The sequence below is a fragment of the Podarcis pityusensis genome, assembly GCF_964106645.2.
Source record: "Podarcis pityusensis genome assembly, chromosome: 8".
NCBI lineage: Eukaryota > Metazoa > Chordata > Lepidosauria > Squamata > Lacertidae > Podarcis > Podarcis pityusensis.
In genome coordinates, this window is record NC_138033.1 from 55,129,118 (window position 1) to 55,151,933 (window position 22,816).

The following is a 22,816-nucleotide window of genomic DNA, read 5'->3' on the forward strand; positions in this document are numbered from 1 at the left end:
GCTAAACTTGCACACACACACACACACACACACCGAATAGCAGAATTGTATGGTAATAACATATCAGACCATTTTCCCTCCTTCCCTTTCTTAAAAAAAAGTCACCACTCTTACTTATTTAGCAAGTGCTCTGTAGCTTTCCCTTATTTTACAGCCCGTGCTTGAGGAAAATAAATCTTAATAGCAGTCATTTCCTTGTGAAAATTCACCCCAACCTCCTAAAACTCCTAGATGTTTCCTGGGGTGGCAGCAGTCAGCCAAAACCTGCTCCGTGCACTAGAATAGAGGAGACTGTACATTCATCAAGACCTTTACGTGTCGTTTTGCTTATGTTACTAGATTCAGGTAGGTAGTCATGTTGGTTCGAAATAAAATTAAAAAATTGTCCAGTTGCACCTTAGAGACCAACTAAGTTTGTTCTGGGTATAAGCTTTCGTGTGTGTATCTGAAGAAGTGTGCATGCACACGAAAGCTTATACCCAGAACAAACTTAGTTGGTCTCTAAGGTGCTGCTGGACAATTTTTTTAATTTTTTGCTTATGTTAGTTACTGTATACACAGCACATAAAAGATTAAACCATAGTTTAGTATTATAGGGATGAGCTGCTATATACCTCAGGCTACCCTTCCCTGCCCCCTTCTCTAGGATGGCTATGAGGAGATTGGGAGCTTTCACTACTGTTGTAGCTTAACAAACTACAGTGTTGTAGTTTGGGGGGGGGGGTTCTGGCAGGGGAGCGTTGCCATCATATGCTCTTGACTTAAGAGTGGCACGGTCCTATCTGGGATGGTCATCTTCCACCGAGCATGCCACTTCAAGAGAGATGCACATGGAGGAATGAGAAGGGAACACCCACCTGCTAGCCAGGTCTGTGGTGTGCGGTAGATGACTTATGGCCTTTTGCATAGCAACCAGCTCAACTCTTCTCAGCCAATCAGAAGATGTTGAAGCTGTAACTCTCCAGAACTGAGAGTCTACGGTTTTCTTGTGACTGGAGCTGAATAATGTTTCCCCAATTAATGGACTGGCCATCTGGACCTTGAAGGCCTGGTACAAGATTACCAGATGCAAGTAATTATGAGTGCTTGCAACTAGAAAGGGGGGGGTCTGCTTTCTTTTAATCTCAACTCTTACCCAGAAGCCTAAGTGTCTTACTGAACCAAATGCATGAGCCCAATATCTTGACACACTGCAGTCAAGTTTAGAGTGGTGCAGAACAGACTAGGGTGGACACACAGCTTTGCACTCCAACCATCTCACTGTTGTCTCCACCCACAACCAATGGCCACCTGAAGTTTCCACCTTACTCTGCCTAACAAGGACATAAAAAGAGCCCTTCAGGGTCAGACCAAAGGGTCACCCAGTCCTGAATCCTGTTCTCACAGTGGCCAGCCAGTTGCCCCTATGGGAAGCCCGCAATCAGGACCTGAGCATGACGGCCTTCTCCCTAGCTGTGGTTCTCAGAAACTGGCATTCAGAGCTTGTAGCCATTGGTAGCTTTCTCCTCCATGAATGTATCTAATCCTCTCTCAAAGCTGTCCAGGTGGGTGGCTGCTATGATATTGTGTAGGATATAATGGTGGGACCAGCCCTGATCCCTATACCTGGAGCTTCCCACTTTTTGTAGAATTGGGGATCTGAAATAACCGTATGCATCTTCTACTGTTTTCCCTGGAAATGCGAGAACTCTTGGAAGCACTTTGCATCCGATTTACGTCCGCTCTGTGTCAGCCGTCTGTTTCCCATTCCTGTGGGTTTGCTTTTTTCACCTCCCGCCTCATCCTTTTTAAAGCTTATTCTGTTTGCTTGCCTTTTAATTGTTCCATCAATTAAGATGTTTTAAATGGGCTCGCATTCATGCCTCAAATTAAGCTGGTTTTGTTTCCAGCTTTTCTTTCAATTACTCCTGTAATTAAAGCTTCCTGGAAGCATAGCGGGAAGTAGAGATGGCATCCAATTCTTTCTCTCCTTTTGGTCACCTGAATATTCAAACGGCTACCACTCATCTCAGAAACAGCAGGTACTAAGGGAATGGCAACTTCTGTGTACTTTCGAACAGAACGGAGCATTTCTTTCTTTTTCTTTTTCCCCCCCAGAACAACAGCCTTGTCATCCCAGAGGGGGAGGGGATGCTTCGGAGGCCGTCTGGAGAGCCTTCGCTTAATTATGCAAATCTGGTCTTAGAAGAAACTTTTTAAAAATGCAAAGCCCGCATTTCCCATTTGAAGCAAAATGTTTTAATCAAGTCAGCCTGCTTTGTTGTTCCCCTCTCGCCAGCCAACGTCAATTTAGGTTTTTAAATATTTGATTAGTGTCGATGTTCATCCCGGCTACATCGTGGGAGCTGAAGTTTGAAGTAGTAGATCTTTCACTTGGAAGGCTTCAAGACAATGAGAGCTAATTTTCCCTGACACTTAACAACTTGCCAGAGATATTGCCCTGGAGGTGAGCTGTGCCTGAGACAGGAAGATGTGCCAAAGGGTGGAAATATGTTCTAATAAAGTCTAAAACATATGAAGCGAGCACTAGGCACAGGAGCACCGGCTGAATGCAAGGTTGGCAGCAGGGCAGGGCTCCAATGTTGCTTCAGCAAGCATCTGACCTGGGTAGGCCCACTCATGAGACACAGTGAGGTAGTTGCCTCAGGCGGCAGGCAGGGAACAGCAAGGAGGGGCAGCAGACCTGGCCCCCAAGGAGCACACTGCTTAATGCCACCTGAGCTTTTTGCCTGCCTCCTCTCTCCTCAACACATAAAATCTATTTCATGGAGTATGAGGAACCCCACAAAGTACACACAGCAATGCCACTCCCTGCCCTATAGCACCTGCCACTTGAGGCTGCTGCCTCATGGTAGAGCAGGCCCCACCAAGCCACAGCTGTTCTGGTGATTCTTGAGTAACTCTACTCTTGTATAAAGCTTCCAGCTCTTCCCACCTCTTTACAACAGGAGTAAGGAATATATGCAACTGTTTTATATTATATACTGTCTGCTTGTGTGTGTACCCGTGTTGGATTTTCCAAAGCTGTCAAGTTTACAAAGTAAAACCATAGCATAAACCGTGCTTTGTTTGAAAGCCCAGAGTGGAAGCAAACGTTCATCATCCAAGCAAATGAATGCAGCATTTAATACAGCTGAAGCCATGAGGTTAGTTTCTGACAAGTCCGTTTTGGCATCTGTCACGAGAAAACTGTTAGTTGTGTTGGGGTTTCTGAGTGAGTTGTCATATCTCTGCCCTTCTTTGTACTGTGATGGGTCAGAGAATAAAGTCAACAGCCGGCGCGAGCTAATGAAAATGGAATCCAGATCTAATGAAGAGCTGGACGAATAACTGTTAACGGTGGCTCCGAAAAAGATGACAGCTTAATTAAAGTCCTCGTTGGGAATATAAGATGACATATGTTAGCTTCTGGGGAGGAATGGATGCATACCAAAATATGCGTACTTCAAAGGTACAAAAGACCTGGATTAAAGTTACTTAAAAGGTACAAGATGCCAGGCCTTTGAACTTTACCTTCTGGCTTTGCTAGTCAGCCAGGTGTTGTGGGAGCTGCAAAAGGGCACAGTTTATCCCTCTGGTTGTTAATCCCTCAACATCTGGAAGCTGGACTGCCATCCGTTGACTAGCTCCATTGCCTTTAACATCATCTTCCTTTGCAGACAAGTACAGGTGACAGGTGGGAATAGCTTTCCTTGCCGATTCTGGGCAGTTCAGTTTCCTCATAGGAGACCTATAGAATTGGTTTGGGTGTTTTGGCAACCCTTGGTTTATTATTGTGACGGGTGAGTAACAGCAAACCTGAGGCTGTTGTTTCTACCCTCCCCTCTACCCCTGGTATATTTGTAAGGAGCATATTGGAAACATTTGCATTTGAGTTTTCTTAACCCCTGTTTTGTTTTACATCTAACTACAAGGGATATTAGGGACTCGGGTGGTGCTGTGGTCTAAATCACAGAGCCTAGGGCTTGCCGATCAGAAGGTCGGTGGTTTGAATCCCCGCGACAGTGTGAGCTCCCATTGTTCGGTCCCTGCTCCTGTCCACCTAGCAGTTTAAAAGCACATCAAAGTGCAAGTAGATAAATAGGTACGGCTCCGGCAGGAAGGTAAACGGCGTTTCCATGTGCTGCTCTGGTTTGCCAGAAGCGGCTTAGTCATGCTGGCCACATGATCCAGAAGCTGTCTGCGGACAAACACTGGCTCCCTCGGCTTATAGAGTGAGATGAGTGCGCAACCCCAGAGTCGTCCGCGACTGGACCTAATGGTCAGGGGTACCTTTACCTTTTTACTAGGGATATTGGGGTGTCAGAGAATTCTGATGAAAAGAAACAGGAGCAGAAATTGCTGGTTTGCTCATTCATCCCATGTGCAGAATGGAAATCAATTCAGCAAATAAAATTGGTCCTCACTGCTGCTGTTGCTCTCAGTATTGTTGTTGTTGTTGTTAATAATAATTACCTGCCCTTCAATGCAAGGTCCCAGGGCAGGTTACAACATTAAAGCCCAATCTTAAAAACAGTTTAAAACAAGATGGCTCCTAAAAATATACTCTTCAAGGAACACAAGCGCTATGAAGTTGGTTATGTTTCAACCCCCTGCCACTTTGCATTGTGTTTCCTTTGCAATGAAACACAATGGGGTGGAATAATGTAGTGACAACGTAACTCACATAGCTTATGCAAGTTGCGTGATGAATTACATAAATCACAACATTTCACCACTGCAGATAGTAAGACCTCAGGGTGAAGGGCAGGTAATAAATATAATAACACTGGTGGTGGTGGTGATGATGATGATGATAATGTTGGTCTTAGCAGAAGACGATGTACAGCAGAATGGAAACAGTACTGCATGCAATGATAGCCCATGGTTCAGTATGGCATCCTAACAGTCCTCTGCTGATGTTTTTGCAACATCAGCTTTTACAATAAGGCTCAGATGGCATTTCTGCACCAGGCAAAGGCCCTTTTATTTTCCCAGGCTTTTAAATCAGATTTGCTGATGGTTTTTATGCTGCTTTGTATCTGCTTTATCTATGCTAATTGCCTCCCCTTCCCCAGTTCTTTAAAGTTGTAATGTCTTAATGTTTTAATCTGGTTTTAAGCAGTTTTTATTGCAATTTCTGTTCTTTGTAAGCTGTGTTGCAAACTTGTAGAAGGACATGTATTAGTCCCTATAAATAAATAGATTCAAGCATGCAAGTAGGACATAACTGGAGGCAAATGCCAGGCACTCGAATACAGCAGCAGAACCAACACCTGATGTCAGATTCCTTGGAAAGAGGCTCCACAACCCGAAAGTGCTTCCAACCATTGACTCACTCTCCTTCCTCTGCCAGTGTATTCTCCTTTCTCTGGCCAGTGAATGAGGTGATAACGAGGCTTTCAAGTTTTACTGCTGTTTGCGACAGATTAACAATGGGAACCTATGACTCTCCCAATGCCACAGCTCCCATCTTCTCTGGCCATTGGCCATGCTGCCTAAGGCTGATGAATGATTTAGTTCAACCAGAGGCAGTAAAAAAAGCCACCAGCCTGGATAGCTTCAGGTTAGACAAATGCACGGGGGATAAGGCTGTCAGCGGCTTCTTGCCACAAGGGCAATGCTGTATATCCACTGCCAGAGGCAGTGATGCTTCTGAATTCTGGTTGATGGAAACCACAGGAGGGGAGAATGCTGTTGTGCTCAGGTCCTGCTTGCATGCTTTTCATAGGCACCTGCCTGATTTCAATCGGGTGTGAGTTCCATAAAATTGGGTCTGCTCCACTGGTGACAAGACTCCTCACTGACATTAGTTGTGCTTCTGGTCCACAGCAAGCTGCTAATGATGCTCTCCCAGATTATATCAGTGAGAGACTTGTGGCATAAATCAGCCTCTAAAATTCCTTGAGCCTAGGTTGTTCATAGCTTTGTACACTAGTACAATAGCCTTGAACCTGACCCAGTAGCAGATGGGAACCCAGTTTGGTGTCATGTGTTGGCATTGGCCTGTTCCCATCATGAGCCTAGCTGCAGCATTTTGCAGTAGCTAACAGTTTTAGACCAGACCCAAGGGCAGCCTTGCATGAAGTGTGTTGCATTATGGGCTATTAACCTGCAACATACCTAAGAAAGGAATCCATAACACCAAGATTGTGCATGAAACAGAAGGCATCTTCCTAGTGTGATGGTAACAGCTTATTGCCTGGATTTCTGCAAAACTCTAATTTTGCTCAATATGTAACACACTAGTGTATAAATTTGTCAGACCCTCTGTCATTTGTAAATCCCTGCCCTCCGAATTGAAATATGCTCCAGACTGCCCCATCATCTTTCTTTCAGCAATTATCTAAATTACCCCACACTGGGGGTACTTTGGGCTATCTGTAGCACCAACCCCAGGAGAAACTCCTGGTCTCTTTCCACCGCTGGTTAGAGTTATAATTGTGTGGGTGCTTGGGGATGGGGGTAAACCCTATTAGCTTGCAAGTGTAATTGGATCAGTGAAGCATGATGATGCCAATGACTTCCTAGGGATTCTGCTGCAACAATTCAATTAAAGGGGAAGAGATCTGTGGATCTGGAGAAAACCATAGCGGTGTGAAAGAGGGGAGATGGTTTGCAAACAGTGTACACTATTGGGAATGACTAGATTGCTTTGTATAGAGTAGAAGTTTTCAGGTTCTTTAGGAGTGTGTATCAGAGATCTGCAGCTGAAGAAAAAGCAACTGAGTTGTGGAGTGTGTGTATTTATGAATAGTGGATTTCAGCTAATGGGACAGATGGCTGATTTGCTTCAGAATAAGGCCACATTTACAGCATACATTTAAAGTGTTATGATACTACTTTAAACAATCATGGCTTCACTCAAATAATACTGGGAACTGTAGTTTATGATGCTGAGAATCATTGTTGTTGTTTAGTTGTTTAGTCGTGTCCGACTCTTCGTGACCCCATGGACCAGAGCGCACCAGGCACTCCTGTCTTCCACTGCCTCCCACAGTTTGGTCAAACTCACGTTAGTAGCTTCGAGAACACTGTCCAACCATCTGTCCACTGTCGTCCCCTTCTCCTTGTGCCCTCAGTCTTTCCCAACATTAGGGTCTTTTCCAGAGAGTCTTCTCTTCTCATGATGTGGCCAAAGTATTCCTCTCACAGAATTACAGTTCCCAGAGGGATTTAACAGGCAATCCCTCTTCCCAGGGAACTCTGAGAATTGTAGCTCTGTGAGGGGAATGGGGGTCTCCTAACAACTCTCAGCGCCCTCAACAAAGAACTGCTCCCAGAATTTCCTGTGTGGAGCCATGGCTACTTAAAGAGGCATCATGGTGCTTTAAATGTATGCTGAGGATACATGTCTTGGTCTGGAGTAGCCCTCTTAGCTGAAGTCCACTATTCACAAACACACCTCTCCTGGCAGGATCACTCCAGAATTGTAGAATTGTAAGGGGCCCAGAGGGTCATTGAGTCCAACCCCCTGAAATGCAGAAATCACAGCTGAAGAATCCATGACTGATGGCCATCCAACCTCTGTATAAAAATCGCCAGTGAAGGAGAGTCCATCACCTTCCAAGGTAGTCTGCTCCACTGTCAAACAGCTCTTACACATGAGTGAATACTTCTATATGCAAAAAAATGAAAATCAAAATGAAAATCTCTTCTCCTGTTCAACAAGGTCTCTGGGAGAAAGCTGTGGTTTCGTCCATAGTAGCTTTCTATGTGAAAGCAGGTTTTTGTTTTTGTTTTTTCATGTGACAGCATTCAGTAGCATGGGTCTTTACCTACAGCCTGGAGGGGCTCAGCTCAGGCGCTGGTTTACCATGTCACTGAGAACCTTCATCTCACTGCGACTGAGCCTCTGGGATGCCTGTCAGGTTGTACACTGGAAACAAGTTCCTTACTTCTTTGTGTTCTTGTTCCAGCAACATGGCAAAAGCTAACAGATAGACCTTTCAGCCTGTCTACAAGAAGTGAAAGGACAACACCGGGGCAGTGAAGCAACGGAATGTGAACTCTTTGGAACACGCAGCACTGAAAACCATCAAGAAGCCTCAAGGTAGCAAAGCCCATCAGCTAATTTGCCCATGACAGGGATGAAATCCATGTAATTTACGAATTTAATATCGTCTGTCACTTGTGCTTAAGGAACAGAACAAAGCAAGATCTAGTACAACATAGAATGGAAATGAATCTGTAAGGTGAGTGACAGAGATGTTCATTCCATTCCCCGCTGGGCTCTCTTCTCTCGTCCACAGTCATAAGAATAGATATATGTATGCATATATACAGGTATATGTATGAGTGTGTGTCCAACTAAGTTTGACTGAAGTTAATAAACATAAGTTAGTAATGTGTATTAATTCCAGTGGGACTACTCTGATTATGCTAAATTATGGATAGGTAAAGGTAAAGGTAAAGGTACCCCTGACCATTAGGTAGTGGTGGAGCTTCATGCTCCGACACAGGGGGGGTGGAGAGCCAGGGGGGCTGGTGCACATCCCGGGGTGAGACGCATTGCCCGTAGGGTGTGGCATGCGTCCTGGGGCATGGCACGCCGCCCATAGGGGCATGGTGCCCAGCGTGGGGGGGGCAGCCACAATGCCACCCCGCCGGCATTGTGCTGCCGGGGGCAGTGCGCTCCCCCCGCACACCTCTTCCTCCGCCAGTGCCATTAGGTCCAGTTGCAGATGACTCTGGCGTTGCACGCTCATCTCGCTCTATAGGCTGAGGGAGCTGGCGTTTGTCCTCAGACAGCTTCCAGGTCATGTGGCCAGCATGACTAAACCGCTTCTGGCAAACCAGAGCAGCACACGGAAACACTGTTTACCTTCCTGCTTATTTATCTACTTGCACTTGATGTGCTTTTGAACTCCTAGGTGGGCAGGAGCTGGGACTGAACAACGGCAGCTCACCCCATCACAGGGATTCGAACTGCTGACCTTCCGATCGGCAAGCCCTAGGCTCTGTGGTTTAGACAACCCTACTATTACATGGAGCAGCAATAGGCAACACGGTGTCTTCTAGATGTAATTTTATTTTTCAAATTTTATAAACCACACTTTCACAAAATATATAATAACGGTTGGCATAAAAACATAACACTACCAAAACTTCAGTAAAAACATCAGTAGTTTATCAATAAAAACTGGTGGAAATTCAACTCCCATTAGCTCTAGTCAGTGTATCCCACTCTACTCAACCCTGCAAAAAAATGTTCAAGGAGTAGTTTAGAAATAAAATAAAATTTTTAAAAAGGAAGAGGACTTGGAGGGAGAGAAGATGAAAAAGACAAACTCATATTCCTAGAGAGGTGAGAGAGAGGGAGACCATAGAGAAGGAAATGGCTGATGCAAACCCAGAATATGGCTGAGCAGTCTATAATGGATATAACCCATCAGAACAGCAAAGGGATGGATCATCTGCAGCTGGTGAAAATGTACAACTATTATATTAAGTTTTAAAAGTAGGGTTTTGTTGAGGTATGAAATAAGAAAACCCAAAAACTGAAGAAGGGAAAATTAAGGGGGTGTTTTCTTAATGACATCATGCAGATGCCCTGTAAAAAGCATGTAAACAGAATGTGACTATTCCACAATAAGTGACCAGTGTGGAAACATTCCTGTTCTGTGTGGAAATGAATGTATAATGTTTTTAAGGGGCAGTCCAACACACCCATGATCTGCAAAAGGGTTTTTCCTTTGTTGGGGAAAGAATTTTCTCATTCTGAAGCAATGGTTCAGAGACTTTGCTTTCATTGTAAGGGAAATTAGATACCAAATGGGGCTTTTTGTGTTTTTTAAAAAAATTCCTCCATTGGGATGGAGAAGTGGAAATCAAGTGAGTTAAAAGCTTTCCCCCTCTGGATTGCTGTAAATTTGCAGTAAATGCCATATCTGGTGCTAAAACCACTCTGAACTCAATTGAAAGCAAAATGTGTTCATCTCAGACCAAGAGGGTTATAATTTTCTCCAGAAGATAACGTACTGGCTACAAAAAGGAGGCATAATGAATGGAAACATTAAGGTGGGGAAGTGAATACAAAATCCATGATTACATTTGGTTTGGGTAATAAAACGGCAAATAATCTGCCAGAAAGGAAGAGGGGGGGAAATATTTAAAGAAAACTTGCCAAGTTACATCCTCCTGTTTCATTGTCCTACATCCCTTTCCCAACAGAATTAATTTTAAAATATCTGAGAACTATAGAAGGGCTCAAAGTTGTTTTCCTTGGATGTTTTGTCAACGGGTTATGAAAAGAAAGATTGTAAAAACACTCGTGAGCACCATCTATTTTTTGCCCTAAATAGATCTACAAGTATAAAGAAAACAATTTGCAATTATGCGGCAGAGAGAGAGAGAGAGAGAGAGAGAATTTTCTGTCCTTTTTGGTGCACAGAAAGGAGAAAATGCTTGGTTACAAAACTGGTAGTCAATAACTGCTGGGTCTAAAGCAGGAGACCCCATTTTATTAAGCCCTTTGTCTTTTGACTCCTTTGTTTTCTTGAAAATTCTGTTCCTAAAAACCTAAAACGAGCCTGCTGGATCAGTCCATTGGCCATCTAGTCCAGCATCCTGCTTTCACAATAGTCAAACAGATGCCTGTGAAGAACCCACAAGCAGAACCCAAGCACAAGAGCCCCCTCCCATCCCATGGTTTCCAGCAACTGATATTCAGAAGCATCAGTAGCATAGCATGGGATGCTGGAGCCCGGGGTGGGGTAAGAGGACTGCTGTGATGTAAGTGTGCCTTGCTTCTATCTTCTACCTTACACCTTACACACACACAACTCTCAACACTGGCCTTTGTCTTTCTAACTACCAGTGAACTGAGGGAGGGGAGGTGGACCAACCTATCTCTCCTCTGGCACAGAGCCACTTCCTTCGTTCTCTTAATGACCCATACTCAGACCATCACCTCACCAAGAAGCTAGCCTGGCTATCCCAGGAATTTGAATCCTTGCTTAGATTTCAACACTTGCTGTATCCAGGAATTAGAAAAGTCTTGGCATACGGCCTACCCCACATCAAACTCCTAACAATTTACATAAATGCACTCTGAGCAGGTATTGCCACTCCAAAAGAAGTCACATTGAAGACCTTTTTGGAGGAGAAATTGGAATATAAACAGATCCCTCTCCCCCAAAAAATAGCATTAACTAACCATTGGGTGGTTGAGCTGCAAGGGCCACCCTAGAGATCCATGAAGGAAGATAAGAGGCAAATTATAAGATAAGCAGGTGAGCTGTGCCTAAGCCTACAACTGCTTCGGATGAAAGCAGTGTGTCTCATCACACAAGCCAAGAGCAAGCAGCCCTTTGTCCTGAACTCAAATGATAAGAGAAGTAACAGTGGAGTCTGGTAGCAAAAAAACCTTCTTGTTAACCTCTGTTTCCTGCTGATCGATTTGCGGTTATGGATCTCTCTGGAGACAGGAGCTGATAATTGAAGCAAGGTCAAGAGATGGCAGAGAACATGGATAGCTGAAGAAAGGGAGGCTTCATGCCAGTGTCTTGAAAAAGGCTCCAAAGATGGAGGTGCCTTGCTATCGCCAGTCAACAAGGAGAGCGGAGAAATAAAGACAGGAAGGCATCGAAGATATGGTTCAGAAGATGTACCTTGCTGCTTTCACCAACATTGGTGATGCACTAATAGAAATTAGATTTCTATTTCTGCTTTTCATGCTGCTGGATTTGGGCTGGTGTTATGCAATGTTTAGCGCAGGGATACCCAATGTGGTGTCCTCCAGATGTTGTTGGAAAGCAAATTTGTGTATTAAAAAAAGCCTATGAGGTATAACTCCAGCCATTCCTTCTGTCTCCTTGGACTCTGGTTCATGAAGTGGGCAATTCCCTCCTTGACTTTATGAGGCAAAGAGCAAGGGATAGTTTGCCCATGTTTGAGAATTTTATTTGGAGTCATTATGAAGGTTCATCAGTTTTTTTAGTGTGCAATTTCTCCTAATACAGTATGCCTATTTTTGTTTGTGATTTTGCCTAGTATAGTACATTTTGGCAAACAGTTTCTCCTAATATAGTACATTTGTATATCTTGTTTTTGCAAATATTTACCCTTTTATGTACCCTTTCCCCTTATGTGCACATTTTTGTACAGTTTTTTGTTGGAGGCTTGCATCATAGAATCCAGAGAAATATGAGTCCCTTCTGTTGCACACATAGGTCCATCCTTTAGGTCTTTCCCTTCAGTTACTGCTGGAACCTTTTAACAGGAGGTGCCAAGGACCTGGGACCTGCTGCACGCAAAGTATGTACTCAACTACCAGACAAGGGTCCCTTGCTATTAGCAACACCAATTGCTGGGAATTGCAGATGGGCAGAGTGCTCTTGCAGGCTTCCCACAGGCATCTGGTCAGCCACCATGAGAACAAGGTGATGCACTAGATGGGCCACTGACCTGTTTCAGCTGGCTCATCTTAACCCAACAGAGTGACTAGACAGTGTGCATGTGCTCTGCCACTGAGCTATGTCACTCTACAAGGTGCTATGTTCACTGATAACATGTCTATTAGCAGTAGTGGACAGTATGGTGGAGCAGCAACGTGCACATGACCTCCTATCACTGCTGATTACTAGGAAGAAGAGGAGGAGTGTCAGGCATGGGCCGTCAGCCGGCTTGATAACAGCACACAAGACGTAATTAACTGGTAGATTTATTGCAAGTAGCAATTAGTCTCTGACCACTCTATTGGAACATCCATTCATCACAGTCAAGTTGACCCTTCTGAAGAGTGCTTCCGTTTGCTGCAGAATATCCTGAACTTCTGACCCTTACGTTTTAGGGCTTGTTTTCTTTCTAGGACTTTCCCTATTCACCTAGTTTTGGGACTAATGGTGTTAGTTGCCTCCTCTTCCTTTGAGGAACTGCGTACTCTCCTTTGTGCCGGGCATGACTGTGCTTCTTGCGAGAGCTGGCTGCTCTGCAGCCCACTCTGCCGAAGTAGATAAGCTGCATTCCTGCCAGCTGCCAAAAGAGGAGGGGTTGACAACCCCCCTGTTTCAACTGTCTGAGAAGTATACTAGCCTCTCTGCTCTCTCTGCATCTGACTGCTTTCTGTTTCAGGCAGTATGTCTTGGCTTTGGGCTGGCGTGTTCACGACAAGGAGAAATAAAGCAATGGGGGAGTCAGTGTGGTGCAAGTGCACCACTGAGGTCAACTTAGTGCTCCTGCCTGTGTGTTTGCACCACACTGACCTCCCCACCACCTCCCTCTCTCCTCTCCAGCAAACAGTAGCAACAGCTGTCGGGAGGTCAGGTGAGCACCACCACCTGCTTCCGGTTATTATTCTTAATGACATCTCACATGGCAAAACTAGCAATCTTGAGAATGAAGGTTGAGTGGCTATATGGTGGAAAGAACGGCTGTGCTGTGTCAAGAGAAGGATCGCTGCTGAATATGTCCCATGTCATTGTGTCAGTACATTTTTTGAAAAGTAGTATCCTATTATGGAAGAAGCCTTACCATGACGCCACCAGCTAAGCCACAAACATAAACAAGGCCACATGCTGAAGGTCACCTTTAACAAATCCTCGCTAGGAAAGGAGGGATCTGGTTATATGGACACTGCCTTGACAATTCAATTTTATTCCCCCTGCCCCACAACAGTAGCAAAAAAAACTACTTCTGAACTGTGCTTAAAATTAATTTGCTGTCGCTCCATTTGTCTTTGCCGCCAAAGCTTAAATCAATTGTACAGTAGCATCATTTGTACATACTTCCTGCAAACCTTGACAGTAATGGCCACAGCGGGATGTCAAAGAATAGATAATTCCCCAGTAGATTCAAAGTACATACCTTGATGTAATTGGGACACATGAGTAAGATGAAGTAAGATCCAGAATCATTGCTTGCTTATCTGTTTCTAAAAGTAAAGCAGATTAATAAAACAATTCCAGTTTTTGGATGGGGGTCAAGAATGATGCGTTTGTGTGAATGTTAAACCTCAGTGCTGCTGAATGAATGCAACTTTTCTCTGACTTCTCATCTACTGATGTCTCTTAGGATATTACCCATTTCTCATTCTATTTTCTTAATGATTTCCCATTGCACGTCACTCTTTTGGACTTGCTTCATGTGGCCTAATAATTTTTTGAAGAAGCAGCTCTGAAGAATCAGATTTGATTTGACTGATGAACTGTCCCCTGTGTTCCTGAAGTTTTTTATTTTCTCTTCCCAGTCCTAAATTGTCTTTTAACACTGTTAAAATAATGTTGCAGAGTCAAGCACTCTGGAGTCTGCAGAACATCAAAATGAAAGTTCTCCATGATGGTACTAGTTGAACTCAGTCCTATGCCTGTCTACCAAGAAGGAAGCTCCATTGAGTTAATCAGCATCAGCAGGATAGAATGGTTGACTTCAAGCTCTGTTTGTTGGCCTCTTGGGAGCAATTGGCTGATCACTGTAGAAAAGAGGATGTTGGTCTAAATGGACCTTTGGTCTGATCCAGCACAACTAAGAACAGATAACAACATAGCTTCTTATTATCATACTCTAGACATAAGAATGTTCTGACTCTAGATCCAAGAAGGTTCCTACTCTGAACCCAAAGAAGTTCCTATTCTAGACCCAAAAATGTTCTTATTCTGGACTTATTATTATTATTATTATTATTATTATTATTATTGACCTAAGAAGGATTCTTATTTTCTTTTAGCTGCATAACCAATTACTTGAAACAGAGCACTAAGAAATGCACAAACCAAGTGACTTCCAGGTGGAAAGTGGTATGTAGATATTTGCAGACAGGTTACACACACACATACACACAGACCCCCCATGATCTCATGATATTAAGGATTAAAGTGCACTCAAAAGCCATCACTGCTCTCTTCTGATGGTTGCCCTCATTCATCTGTTTCCAGTGAAATGGACTGAGATCTTCATCTTCCCAATTAATTGCTGCAGTTACCACTTGAAAATGATTACCCTTCTTCACGGGGCACTGAAATCCATCAAAGGGTGCTTTGATTGCATGAATCAATTGCTCGCGTATAAATACCAGGGTTGTTGGCTGGGTTAGTAGTTATTGTACTTGCACTACAAAATTACCGATTCCCCCCTGTAAATGTTGCTGGTGTGCATTAATTAGAGTCAACTTCAAAACCCCATGCGGCTGTGTGTTTTGCTTTTGCACTGTGTACATATCACTAGCTGAACTGTGCTGTATTGCAAGAGTGAGCTGTGACTTCTTTCTTGGGTGGTCTCCTGTATGTTTCACTCAAATCCACCTGGTGCCCCAATGTGTTGTCCATTTGCAAAGCAAGCATGCATACCCAGCATCTCTGGACAGCAAGTTGTGTTGATCTAATTTCAAGAGGGGTTTTCACTATGCCACTCTACATTCTACACAGGATGAACAGGCCAGTCTCAGTGAATGGTATCACAAATCTGACCTCAGAAATGGCAATATCCAGAAGCCAGTAGGAAAACATTTCAGCCTAACAGGATGCTGTTGTTCACCTTAAGATGAGCAAAGTAATTTGTCCCACCACAGCTGGGTGCCACCACAAAAGGTTTCCTGTCACACCACAGCAGATAAACTATTCAGCAATACTGATTATCAAGTTATCACCACTGTTGTGAAGAAGGGTGACTGTTTACTTTGCAAACATTTTAAGCGCTAATTGAATTGTCATGGACAATGCTGTTTGCATTTCATTTACAAACATGTAAAACTGTTGTCACACTCTACAGTTCACATGCCAACCTCGTGTGTGTGTGTGTGTGTGTGTGTGTGTGTGTGTACCTCCCCTACACACATCTATACATATGCCAAATTAGGATTACACTCCATGATGCATCTGATGAAACGGACACTAGTCTATAACAGTAAGATGCCACCCAACTCCTTGGTGTAGCTTAATCTCCAGTATGGGGATCTTGAAGGAATGTGAATGCATTGCATTCATAAGTGCCAACTCCTAGGGGCCCAGCTCTTTAGGGGGCCCCAATAATTTGGGGGAGCCCCCGCATCAGGAGCCAAGCATGAAGCCAAGTGTAGCACAGCTTCTGGCTCTTTCTCCTGCTGCTGCCATGGAGGGGGAAGCAGCTCCTGGCCAGTGGCTGTGGCAGAAGGAGGAACAGGAGGCTGATTGTGGAGCTGAGTGCAGCATGGCTTCAATGACTGGTGCCTCCTCCTCCTCCTGCCGCATAAGGAAAGCAGCCCCCAGCCAGTAACAGCAGCAGCAGGAGGAAGAAGAAGCCGAGTGCCAAAGAGGAGGAGCTGCCGGCCAGTAAAGCCATGCTGCTGCTATGTTCGGCCTCTGCTGCCTGGCTCCTCCCAAAGTCCTGATGTCATGTGCATGTCATTATCTGCCCCGCCCCCCATCTCCCTCGCAAGGTGGTGCCTCTGGTTGCATCCTTTGGATCCATGCTTTCCCCTAGTCCTTCAGTGACACACATCCTTTCAGCTCTGCTAATATCAAAAGGGCAAGGGAGCTTTCTGTGGTAGTAGGGGGTGATTTGATATCAGATCTCCCTACCTAAGAAGAGCTGTCTCTTAATACTGATGAGACCTAATGCCAGGACCCATAGAAACACAGGGCGAAAGTCTTAAATTATCTTTCTTGGAGGTAGCAGTGTGAAACCATTAGTGCTTTTATGTCAGGTGTCGGGAACCCTCTTTCTGGCCCTCAGAACTCTCCCCAGGCCACACACACCCTTGCTGGCCCTGCTTTATACCTCTGGAATGTGACGCTGAAAGCAGATAATACCTCTTGCTAGAACAGAATGGATGGATGATAGGGATGGTTTGTGTGGGTGCATAGACATTAGCCTGCTGTACAAAGGGAAAATTCACAATCCCTGCTCCACCCACTTTTGAGTCTGGCCCTGCATACCACTGGTATGTGGCCCCTGGAAGGGAATGTGGCCCTTGCATGTATGCATACAGGTAACTCCTTCATGACAGTGTTTGGTTGTGGAAGAAAAGGTTAGAGAAGGTGATCAGAGGAGGCCAGAAAGATTTGTGGAGGGTTTGGAGAGACAACAGGGGTTTGTTGTGTAGAGGAGGTAGTTGGCAGAGCTTCAGACTACAGAATTTTCCCCCTAGTTTTCTAGGTTTCCCCCCTAGTTTTCTAGGTTTTGGGTTGTTGTTTTTTTCCTTTTTCTGGGGAGTGTTCTGGCTTTACGTCATTTTACTTATATGTGCAATGACCAGGAACATAACCCCTGTTTAAGTTGTGAGCTACCTGTATTCAAAATTATGCATGTGGGGTTCAAAAGAACATCCATGAATGAACAGAAATACGGGGGAGGCTGTCTTCAGAATTGCAATTTTCTTATCATCTGTTCCCTGTGCCCCAAGAGAATGTCCAGATTCTGGAATCTTATTTCTGAAAGCAAAGGAGCGTATGTTTGCTTACTGGCAAAGGGCAATTGTCCTTTGCTTTTATAGATAAGAAGAGATGTGTGTTTAAACGAAGCGACTGCAGACTTCTCTCTTCAACATCTAGACTTTTCATTTCTTTCCTTTTTTTTAAGGGGGAAAGAACTGAAGTGACGTTTACACAGCTTTATGAAAAACCCAAGTGTCAGTAGAATTGGGGGAGATAAGCTGCTGTTCCCTTAACTTCTCTAAGCCAGAGACTTTGGAGAGAGGAACTCCCTGGGAATGCTAATGGGCAACACAAAAAGGCTTTTTTATTGCCTGAAAAGAAAATGACCATTCCTAAAAGCTAAAATTACTCCTTTGCTGCAAACCTGCTTTCAAAAGCACAGATTATACTCAGAGGTCGCAATTGGAAAGGATGAGGCAGGCACCGTTCGTGGGGTATAATATCACAGCTTTATTTGGCATTTTACGAGGGTTATGACATTCGTCTAAGTTAAACCTTGTAGGGGGGTTTAAGGCCATTCAGTCCCCTTTTCCCCATGCTGCCTTGCCCCTCAGGCAATCAACTCGGGCCTGAGGCTTGTGCTCAGCATTAGCTCCAGGTTTTAGAGAAACCTTGGGCAACCCACCCTCCATACTGTCACCCCTCTTCCAGCTTGAAATGCAGCAGCAGAGATCATTCAGTGTGTAGCTTAAGAGTTAATTCTGTTATCAGTACTTCAAGTAATGAAGAGGGTGTGGTGGTGGTGTTGCTTAGCAACCAGGCAGTGTAGCATGATCCTTAGTGAGGGAGAACATGGTCTGATTGGTTGTGTAGTTCTGAGGGAGTTTTTACTTTGTATGTTTTAGTTGACTATCATTCTGCTTTGTATAAAGTCTGAACTGAAAGACAAAACCTCTCTGTTCCTTTTTTCTCAAATTATACACTGGTTTTGTTCAGTTTGCTCAGTAAAGTGTTATCAGACTTTTCTTTCTGGACTCTGTCTGCATCATTTAAGTAACTCTGTCAACACTTCCTCCTCATTGCTACCGCCTAAGAATGGAGGAGAAGTTTGACTCAGTGTGCATTTGAAGGCAAGTCTAGCTAATTCACACCTTCTAAAACAATACACAAAACAGAACACAGCCTTCAAAATGCCCCCTTCTCTGAGTTTTCCAGTGTAGTTATCCTGTGAAGTAATATGTACAAAAATACATATGCTAGGGTAAAGTATGCATAAAAATACATATATTAGTGAGCATGACCCAAAAATTAGCACTAAAATGCTGATGAGTTTTAATGAGGACTTTTTTAAAAATCACAAGCATGGAAACATAGAGAACTGAATTTAAGACTGGGGAAATGGCGAAACTGAACTTGAGGGTTTCATCCATTCCTACTTCAAAGGGAGCCCACTGTCAGGCAAGAATCCTTACCTATGGCATCAAGTTTTCTATGTCCATTGAATGTGGTTGATTGCTGACTTTTCAGCCTAAAATAATATGCATTCATATGACCCCCCCATCTCCTACCATGGTCCAGTCCAGAAATAGGGTTATTGTCTTACCCTCTGCTGTTTGTAAGAGCTAGAACTACATGCTCAGCCTATATTTTCCTATTTCCCCCTGGCCTTAAAGGGCAATTTTCTATATACCTATCCAATACGTGGTTCCATTTGATCTCCCCTGGAGTGAGCTGGCATGCAGTTGCTATTATAGTATCTGAGGAGGATAATTCCACACAGTGGGGGTCAAAAGGGTTTCCTTTATGCATTCTTTCAGAGTTGCAAAAGAAATGGTTTTGCTATTTTAAAAAATAATAATAATAAATAAATTGGGAGAGAGAGATAAAGGCCCTTCTACCAAATCAATAACAAATCTCACAGACCTGAGGCAGATTGGTTCAGGAAAATTCAATACAGATGACACTGGTTTTACTTCAGCAGAGTCCTTTTCATCTGGGAGATGTAATAAGGCCAGGGCTGGTAACCTGAGCCGCTTTGCTCCTTGATTCACTTTGTGGTCATGTGCAATAACTGCTGCTTGGGGCAGACAGTGTTTGGAGGATGGTGAGTAAGCTAATATTTCACAGCCTAGCATGCTCGCATGCACACACACACATGCGCGCACACACACAATCTTGAGATGCCTCATTGCAGGGCCAGCCCTATCATTAGCTAAAGCTAGTCAGTGGGCTCAGGTGGCAGATGCTGGCCCTGCCATTATTCCTCAGGGAGTCATCCCCCATTGCACACACTTGCTGATTGCAGCAAATGTGTTGGCCTGGTCTCAGCCTCCTAGTTCACGCAAACAGTATTTATGAGCAATAGCTTAAGGAAACCCTACTGTTGGTACTGGAGGACCATCTGTTATTTTGAGAATCAGGCAGTGTGTGTGTATGTGTGTGTGTGTGTGTGTGTGTGTGTGTAAATTTAAGAAGACCTCTGCTGGTCAACTTAAAGCACCATCCAGTTTGGTACAGTGGTACCTCAGGTTACAGACACTTCAGGTTACAGACGCTTCAGGTTACAGACTCCGCTAACCCAGAAATAAGACCTCAGGTTAAGAACTTTGCTTCAGGATGAGAACAAAAATCATGCTCCGGCGGCGCAGCAGCAGCGGGAGGCCCCGTTAGCTAAAGTGGTTCTTCAGGTTAAGAACAGTTTCAGGTTAAGAATGGACCTCCAGACGAATTAAGTACTTAACCCGAGGTACCGCTGTATTCAAGTTCCCATAGTGCCTCCAGTAAGCCCGCAAGGAAGGGATGAAGGGGCATGGAACAGCTAGGCAGGTTTCAGCACCAAGGACAGCTCCTAGCAAGGCACTTGCTCCCAGGGTTGGAAGTGAACTGATGACAGTGGTACTGGAACACTGATGTCAAACCACAGATCCATCTTGTTTACTCCTGTCAAAACAAGGGGTGGGTGACTTCACCCCCAAGGGACTGAATGTGGCCCTCCAGGACTTTCTATTGGGCCTTTGGGACTCTCCGAAGCCCACATCCCTTACTGGCCCTGCTGTGCACCCAGACTTTTTTTGCCTACTTGGAATGTGCCCTTGATAACAGCTCTTGCTTGTCTGGATGGAGAAACATGTGTGTGTGTGGAAATTAGCTTACTGTACAAATGGAAAATTGCAGCAAATATGCTTGCCTCTTGCCCCACCCAACACTGCCATGTGGCCACCAGAAGGTTAGTCAGATGGAAATGTAACCCTTGAGCTGAAAAGGTTTTGTTACCCCTGATCCATACAGTCTGGCAGAAGGTTTCAGACAGGAGTCTCTATCCCAGTTGTATGCAGATTAAACCTGGGATCTTTTGCATGCAAAGCAAGTGCTCTACCAGTGAGCCACATCTCTTCCCTGACTGTAGTGTCTGAGTTAGTGTCCCAGTCCCTGCTAGATGCTAAGTTAATGACAAGCATCCTATAAGCAGAAATAAATACATGGCATTTTCTGAATGGTTAGTTGACATATTAGTTTGCATCCCAGGCTAAGTTGTTCTTTATTGTTGCTGTTGTTTATCTCGCTTTTCTGTTAGAAGCCGTCAAAGCAGCTTGTGAAGGGGAAAAACAATACAATCAAAAAGATAGAAGGAAAACCAGACAGCCAATAAATAAATAAATAGGTGAATAACAGAACCACATGAAAATCACATCTCAAACTAAAAGCGGCTGTCTATAAATGCAGCACAACGGTAAACATTAATGCATATATCCAGTGCAGAATTAAAGGTGCTGAAGGTTCCAAGTATATGTAGCACTTGCAATCACATCTTTGGGTTTCCTTTCTCTGATTGCTTTATAAATGTGTGTATCATAGTTATTGTTGGTGGGGTGATTGCAGCAAGAGAGGCTTAAACCCCTCCACGTACAATGACCCATATAAAAAAACCCCACCCCACACATCTGTGATTAAATGAAGCAAAACTGATGGCAGGCTTGCAAGCAGAACAGTCACTGAAGCTCATAGGCCAGGCACCCACTGAGACATTTCAAGTTATTTATTACACTTATATGCCAACTTCTTCCGCAGAAAGCAAGGTGGCATACAAAGCTTTCTCCTCTACCCCAGCTCTCACTTTTACTCTCACAATACTCATGACTTGGCCATGGTAGTTCATGCTTTGGTAACTTCCAGATGGGCTTATTGCATTGCATTCCACATGGGGATGCCCTCAAAGACAACTTGGAATCTTCAGCTGATCCAAAATGCAGAGGTCAGGTTATTGACTAGGGTTTCATTTAGATCTCATGTAACCTCTGTTTTAAAACAGCTACATTGATTGCCTGTTCATTCGTGGGCGCAATTCAAAGTTGTCATGCTCAGGTTTAAAGCCCTAATCCAGGCATGGCCAAATTCAGCCCTCCAGATGTTTTGGAACTACAACTCCCATCATCCCTAGCTAGCAGGACCAGTAGTCAAGGATGATGGAAATTGTAGTCCCAAAACATCTGGAGGGCCAAGTTTGGCCATGCCTGCCCTAATCAAAATAGGGCCCAAATATCTGAAAGGCTTCCTTCTTGTCTACTGACATTTGTGGGTGTTAGGGTTAGCAGGGGGGAACCTCTTGGTAGTCCCTCGTCCCTCAAAAGCTTAGGTGGCAATGGCCCAGGAGAGGGCCCTAAGTTGTGTAATTCCCTCCCCACAGAGCTGCATCTGACAACTTCCTTATACAGCTTTCCTCATATACTGAAGATGCACTGAATAGCCAAAGATCATCTGCTGAGGTTTATGACTGTGTGGGGATTTTAACCTTCACTTCCCAAGCCCTAGTGTCTGACACTCTATCCACTACAACATGTTGCCTTTCGATTTTTCCTTCTCTCGCCAGACTATCCAAATCACATGTTACCTACAACCATCACCTTGAATTGCCTTGACCTTCTTATCTTCCTTTTCATGCCCTCCCACTCACTCCAATCCCATGCTTAGTGAATAAATTATAGAGACATATGCTTGCATTACCATAAAGCCAGGAGCTGTGGGAAAATGTGGTGAATTCCCCCACCACTGCTCAACTCTCTAGAGTGATACATACATAGAAATTCTTGATTAAAGAAGATAAGATAGAGTGAAGGAGCGATGGGAGCGATTGTTGAGTCTAAAATTAGGAGCAGAGCTAAACCATCAGCTGAACATCAAATTGAAATCCATATCTCTTTGGAGCCTTCAGAAGTCTGAATTCCTCTTACATTTCCTCTCCTCTCCGCTTTCATCTCAAGCTTTCTGTCACATCATTTCCCTGGTCTTGTCTTGAGCTGAAACGAACATGTACAATTCCATCAAATACTTTCCTTGTGGACCTCTGTAGGCTCCTCAGAACCAAGGGGATCAATATCAGGATGTGACCAAGGAGAAAGGTGATGGGCAAGCTGTCAATCCTTTTGGGAGAGGGGGGAATAGTTTTGGATTAAAAAATAAATGGGTCCACCTCCACAAGATGCTTTCTGCTTTCATTCTTCTGTTCAGAATCTGATTGAAATTGTATAGCTCATGAGAGGATGGACCTTTTT